Source organism: Condylura cristata, unplaced genomic scaffold, assembly GCF_000260355.1.
Source record: "Condylura cristata isolate star-nosed mole 26May11 unplaced genomic scaffold, ConCri1.0 scaffold00001, whole genome shotgun sequence".
Lineage (NCBI taxonomy): Eukaryota > Metazoa > Chordata > Mammalia > Eulipotyphla > Talpidae > Condylura > Condylura cristata.
In genome coordinates this window covers 27,046,744-27,054,021 of record NW_004567102.1, presented here as the reverse complement: position 1 = coordinate 27,054,021, position 7,278 = coordinate 27,046,744, and the positions used below count along the sequence as shown (strand labels likewise).

The following is a 7,278-nucleotide window of genomic DNA, read 5'->3' as shown; positions in this document are numbered from 1 at the left end:
CTAGTCACATTTTAAGGCTCTGGTACTTTCTGAATAGCCAGGAGAATAGAAGTTCGATCTTCAAGTTTTCTGCTGCGGGAGGCAGGGTGCCCAGTGGTTGCGCGGATAGACTAGAACCAGACAACCTGGATTTGAGTCTCAGCCCTGTTATGGCTTTGTGTGTTTGGAAACTTGCCTGCGTTTTAGTTTTTCTTCATCAAAATGACAACTTTACAAAATGTAGTATTGCCAAACTACCAGTTTCTTGAACTTAGAAAAAGTATTAATTTATTTCATGACGCTAATGATACTTTTTTTTTAAAAACTGGGGCTAACTTAGCCTGTAAGTTTTAAAAAAGAAAATAAGTCTTTGTTTTTGAAAACGTCTCTCTTAAATTGCCCTAATTAAACTTTTCAAATTATAGACTTATTTATTTATGCATACAAGAACTGGGGTACAGGCCAGAAATGGGGGGGTGAAGGGATTCACCACAGAGAGTAGGGAGCAGAACAGGCAGATTGACTGAAACACATTACTGAGGGGAGAAATGGGGGAAATGGAGAGGTCCTCTGCACCAGGTGGGTCAGCCCCTGGCGCAGGATGGAACTAGTGTTGCAGTGGCTGTGGATAGCTTCACAGTACTGCACTTTAACCCCTTGTGCCACCAGGGAGGCCCAGTCTTGTTAGAATTTTAAAAAACAGAAGATGTTCTCAATGCCTTAAATCAAATAATGTTTGTAGCATAAACTTATGTAGCTTTTACATTAGTGATGGACCAATATATAAACTGCTTTAAATGCTTCAGTATAAAAAGGAAATATTAATGGCTGTCAGTATGGAACTTAATATATGGTACATACAATATTATTAATAATTAATGATTAGGCTTGTGATATTTAAATAACATGATTTGTCCCTATACTTCCCACAACAGCTGAATAGGCTAACATTCTCAGTAACAGTATTAGCCTAATTCAGTTATTCTGGGAACTATTGTATATCAATTTCATCATCTATATGCTCCTTCACCTTGGCTTCAGGATGTAATAACACTATGTAGGACACAGAAGTGGCCTGGGGTTTGGTAGTCCTTTATTTTTTGTCTCTTCTTTCCAACTTTGATAGTTTTGCAAAACATAGAGACACCTCTACTAACATATTTTTATACTTTTCACTTTTTGAGTCTTTGTTTTTCTGCCTTTTAACTTCCTTTGCCTGTCAGGAATTTTCAATTCAAGTTCATGTAAATCTTTTCCTTGAAATCTTGTCATTTTATCAGCAGCCATTTCCCTTTTTACTGCCTTTTCCCTTATCTCCTGTTAAGTCTGTTTTTTTTCTTCTCCTAAGTGTAACTTGCTCACAGCAATTTCAGTTTAAGTTGTGATAGGTGTTATTACTGCTACTTTTTCTTTTTTCCTAATAAAAGAAGAGATTTTATTATTTTACTATTCTTAGTTAATATGGCAGACTGCATTTTCTAAATAGAAAATGAGACACAGGATAACATTTCTTTGACTTATGAGAACTTTGATACCATCATCTGTCTTTTGGAGGGTCCGGTTTCTTACGACGTCTTTGATACTGTCCATGAGGATACCAATGATGCTTAGTAGTAAAGAACATTTCTATCATGGGTCCTTGTTCAAAGTGTTCACCTTTTTCTTCCAATCTGGTTTTTAGTACTTGATCTTGTGTTTCTTCATTATTATATACAGGGTCTGGCAGAGGGATAGGTTTTGTGTGTTCATATGGAATATCCACAGATGGGTGGTAGCATACTATGGTCCTGTTGTCAGATGTCAAAGCAAGTTCTACTTTGCAATGATAGTCATCTGAAAGAGAATATGTAGACTTATGACGAACAGAATATAAAGCTCCATTTTGAATTGGAAATAAATGTTTCAAGACAGTTCTGTTTGATATGGCCATTTTACTGCTGTTAGTGCTATAGTGAATGGAGAACCTATTTTCATCCCTTGACAGCTGGTCACTGCGAGCCACCATCTTGCCTCCTACTTTTTCTTTTCTCCTTTTCTTTGATCTTGTTTTAACTATAAGAAACTTTATTGCCATTATTTACCTTTTTCACGTTTCAATTTGTAGTTTGTTTTTCCTCTTTGCTTTTATTATCGTTTTGTTTATTATGAAGAATCATAGCTATATCCTCTGTTTTTAAATGAAATTGTTCTCCTTTTTTGCTGACTGTCATTTTCCTATTTTGAACAGACTTTTTTTCTATGCTCTAGAGTCAGAAAATTTTGTATATTTTTCTCTTGCTGCTGCACATTACCCTGTGTTATTCTAGGTAGTCTTCTACCCTAAGGACAATCATAATTCATCTAATGTCTTTGTTGTGCTCATATTTGCTGAAGGAATACTTAAGAATCTATACTCATTCCTGAAAGAAATGTTTCTAGGATGCTACTTTGTGTGGAGGAATTTTGTTGGCATTGTTCTCAAAGCTGTCTGTGTTCCTGTGTGCCCCAAAGTTTCTGAGTGACTCAAAGTCCATGTGTTAATTTTTCTCAATTCATTATTTGTTGTTTTCTCTTCTTCAGCAAGTTCTTCAGATATAAACTGCTGTTCTTATTTGAAAGTTCTTATTGCATTTTCAGTGGTTTCCATTACTTATCTGAGCTTTTCAGCAAAATTGTGTGTCACTATTTTCCAGTTTTTTTCATCACCCTAGGCTCAGTTCTGAAATGTCTCCCCTCTTCCTCCTTTTCCTCTTCTTCCTCCTCCTCTTTTTCTTTCACTTGGCTATAGCAATTACTGTTTTTATCTTTTTTTGTTAATAATCTGATTTTTTTTTCTGCTGTATGTATGCTTTTTACTTTCTTAGTCCAACTAGATTTCTACTTACAGTTTTGATGCTGACATGGTTGAATTCCATGTCAAATACAGTAAGTGTTCATATAAAAATTATCACTAGATTCTTGGAAACTGTAAGATATAACTCAACCAATACTATCATAGGCTCAAGTGATATAAACATGGCATATTTCTGGTCACAAGACATCACCAGATTTCTAAATAAAGACCTAACACTTCTAATGTTAAAATTAATTTTCATTTTTTCATTCAGTTTGCAACCTGGTTTTTCCTTTCAGGGTCATCAGAGGCTGATTCTATCTAGGGAGCTCAGAATACAACATGGGAACCATCTTTGAATAGGACAACCTTCCATTGTAGGCACATATACACAAATACCCACACTCACTCATACAGAGATAATTTGGACATGCCCGTTAATCTCACATGCATAGTTTGGAAATGTAGGCAGAAACAGGTACCCAACTAAAACCCTGCAGACATTAGGAGAAATGCAAACTTCATACAGACCATGGCCCCAGATAGGAATGAATTTTTTCCCTCATCAATGTTACAAGGAAATTACTTTGAATTGAAAAGACATTATTCCAGGGTCTGCTATTCTGAAGCAGTTATCTTTCTATGGCATTGCTATTTTCAGGTTCGCCATATTTTGTCTTTTAATCATTAAGGACACACTGGCCAGGTGGGCTTTGGGATTGAAGCAGGAGCACTATAGAAACAGCAGATTACCTGAGAAACTGGCCTATGGATGGGTGCAGAGAGAGATGAGATGGGCTGTGTTTTAGTTTCTTCATCTATCAATTGGGGAAATACCTGCCTCAAAAACCTCAAATGTCGTAGTGATTGAACTTATATGTAAACTTTGACGAGTTTATGACTCAGATTATGATCTCTAATTCCTCATTAGTTTTTCTGTATGTTAACCTTGCATGTTCTTTTTGTTGGTACTGGCATTTCTCACATCTCTCATTATCCTTGGATATCCACTGATGCATTAAAAGGATTTGAGTTATTAGAGATTTTACAGGTAATGCATGAATAGGCTGATTTCCTCACAGGTTTCTAATGAGAAGAGTTTTGATTGAGAGCTCAATGCTCATATTTGGACTGGGTCATCCACTCTAAGCCTTCACTTTACAGACTGGTCAGCAGTAACTGAATTGCCAGATTGTGGACCCCCAAATATAGTTGACTTAAATACGTACCATATCCTCTTTATAGATTTTCAGTTAACACAGCATTAAAGGGGATTAGTGATGACATTCTAGGTAGTAAATATAATGAAAGAATAAAAAATTACAATCTTTACAGAGTTACACACTTGATAAAAGAATCAATTCTGTAATCACAAATAGAATGTTTTTATTACTTTAAAATTATGTCCTAAAATTTATTAATTGATATGCAGTTGACCCTACCCTCTAGAAAGGAAAATAGTTACAGAATCATTGCAATATTGGGTAGTATTTTTGAATATATTTTTGCATAATTCTAGAATCATTTGTAATTTATTATTGATGCTTTAATTGACTCAAAAATGGGACAATACATTAAATTCCCTCCCCCGCACCCGAAGTAATGATGTGTATCTGGGCTATCTGCAAACCTAGAAGAAGAGGAGAGGAATAGAGGAGGAGTAATTCTTCAGTGAACAAACTCAATGACTTAAAAATGAAGTAAGAACTTCCTTCCTCGGTGTCAGGAGGTGGGCAATAGTGCTGCATATCTCCTATTCAGTTAGATTGTGTAACTTTGTATGGTGTCATTTGTTTCCCTGACTTGAATTAGAACTTTCAGAATTTCTGAAAAACCATATTCCTGTACACTAGTTTATAATCAAGTTTTCCACTAAAGATTCTTGAAAAGAGCATTGATGAAAAGTTAGAATAAAGAGATTTCTAAGGCTAACTTTTCTTCTTACTGCATGGCCTTAGAAACCAGTGCTCGTACCACACCTCAATTTCCTACATAATTCACATGCTTAGAAAGTTAAAAAAAAAAAAAACTTCTTGCAAAGTAGTGATTTTCCTGTCATTGACATATTCTAGTGGTTTTTGAAAACCTCTTGTAGAATTTTTGTACAATAAAAAATATTTGACCCTGAAAAAGAAAACTCTCTGAATCCAGAAACTTGGTGATTTTGTGTTTTAGTTTTATGTGAAGAAAAGAGGGTGACAAGGAATGAGGAAAGAAACTAACATAAGAAAGCTTTGGGCTTTAACCTTGGTCTTTGGAGTTAGCCCTAGGCTTCCTGAGATTGTGCTCTGCCTGCCATTCTGTCCATACTTAGACAGACTTTCTGGTGAAGCATGTCCATAGTTATATCTAAATCAAAGGCAGGTAGATGCATGCCATTAGCTGGAATGTGACTAATACATATAAGCACAAAATTTCTTTGAATTCTTACTCTTCATTTAAAATTATATCTATGATAATTTAAAACTGTACTTCATAATATATTTGTTTAAATTTTAATGTAAAATAGTATTTAAATTATTAATTATTGGTCAGGGGTGGTGAACAGTCTGACCCAGTCTATTTATGAGATGATGTGACTTTAGTTTCTTTGTATGTACAAAGTAAATGCACTCTAATTTCAGAAACTCAGGCCATTCAGGGTTGAATTTTGGGTTATTATCCATGGTTTCTTCACATCTCTATGAGACCTACTTTCTCCAACATACCAGGTCCTGATTTAACAGACGGGTTGGGGGAGATCTTCTACTGGGAAAGGTTCATATTAAATAAATAGACTCCTCCCAGCAAATTCATGCTTCTCCTTTCATTTGTCTCTGTGAGATGTTTATGATGATATATTTTTGTAGAATTATTTCAGAAACCCATCTTAACTTAATATGGATATACTTCACTGAACTAATAAAATCCTTGCCCCTGAAAACGAGTGTATTATATGTTACACTTTGTCACAATTCATGATATGTCTTTGGAGAAGAATTGTGCATTTTATATAATTTGTCAAGGACAATTTCAAAATGCATAACATCATCAATCTCGCTGACAACATCTCTAATGGCTTCGCTCTATAGTCAGAGTTTTGCCAAATGCAAGCTAACACTCAAACCATCACACACCTGCTCCCTACCTATTGTTTCAGATGCATCATCTATTGAAAATACAACCAAGTTTAGGAAAAGAATTCATCCTTGGAGCATTCCTTCTCTAATTAAGTCAACAGATGTAGTTCGGATATACCTGGGGAATTTATTATTTCAATTTAAAAAATTAAGAGGACTTCAAATATCTCCCTTCGTGATAACTATTTTTTAATCAATGTAGCCAGCCTACTAATGACTGAAATCATCAAGAATTTGTGAAGTTGTCACTTTTTTTTTAAAGATTTATTTATGCATGCATATAGAACTGGGGTACAGGCCAGAGATACGGAGGGTGAGAGGATTCACCAGAGACAGAGAGGGGAGCAGAACAGGCAGATCAACGAAGTACACTGCTGAGGGGAGCAGTGGGTGGGTCAGGAGAGGTCTGCCTCGCCATGTGGAGCTCCTCCGGGGCAGTCGGGAATCGAACTCATGCGGAAGTGGCTTAAGCTTCTTAGTGCTGTGCTTTAACCCGCTGCGCCACCAGGGAGGGCCGAAGTTGTCACTTTTAACAGTTTGAATGACATTTTCTAAAAGTGCTTTATCTTGTATTATTGTCTGAAATGTATTACTTCCTAACTGGGTGTTGGATTTCTCTTATGGAGAAAGACTGGACAAAGCTAACATGGCTCAAGAGACTGGTGCCAAAGGCAGGATAAGCTCTTACCACCTCCATGGTTACTGGGCGGCAAAGAGCAAATAATAAAATCAGAGGTAAGGATAGAAATGTATAACTAAGACAGTCACAGGGCATGAGATGCTTGAAGCAAACAACAGTTAACTAGTGCAGCCTGTGGTTCAAAGGCCAGTGAAAATGAAGCAAGGACCTACCACTTTGAAGAGATAAGCAAGATGGTAATTCTGGCAAAGCTAGAAGATGAGCGCTTAATTCTTCCTGAAGTGTAAGCCAAAACAGAGGAAGGCATCCAGTATTCATTAGACTTCAGTTTCTTTATCTGTTTCCTATTCTCCCTGTCTAGTAAGGTTATGGCAAAAATCACATCCAGTTTTTCCAGTTTTTTTTTCTTTTTTTTTTCACATCCAGTTTTATATACAAAGTCTTAAATTGGTAAATAATGTGAACAATATAAATATTTTCACAAAACATCAAGTTGTGATATGAGTGAGAAATCAATGGAAAGACAGATAATCTTTAAAAAAAACTCAAAATAGGCCCTCCCTGGTGGCGCAGCGGGTTAAAGCACAGCACTAAGAAGCTAAAGCCACTTCCGAATGAGTTCGATCCCCGCCTGCCCCGGAGGTGACCACATGGCGAGGCAGACCTCTCCTGACCCGCCCACTGCTCCCCTCAGCAGTGTACTTCGTGGATCTGACTGTTCTGCTCCC

The 7,278-nt window shown here is 36.5% G+C and overlaps 1 pseudogene; it reads right to left on the bottom strand.

Annotated features, from left to right (window-relative positions):
* Positions 1-1,516: 1,516 nt before the first annotated feature.
* LOC101636954 lies at positions 1,517-1,960 on the bottom strand (annotated as a pseudogene).
* Positions 1,961-7,278: the final 5,318 nt, after the last annotated feature.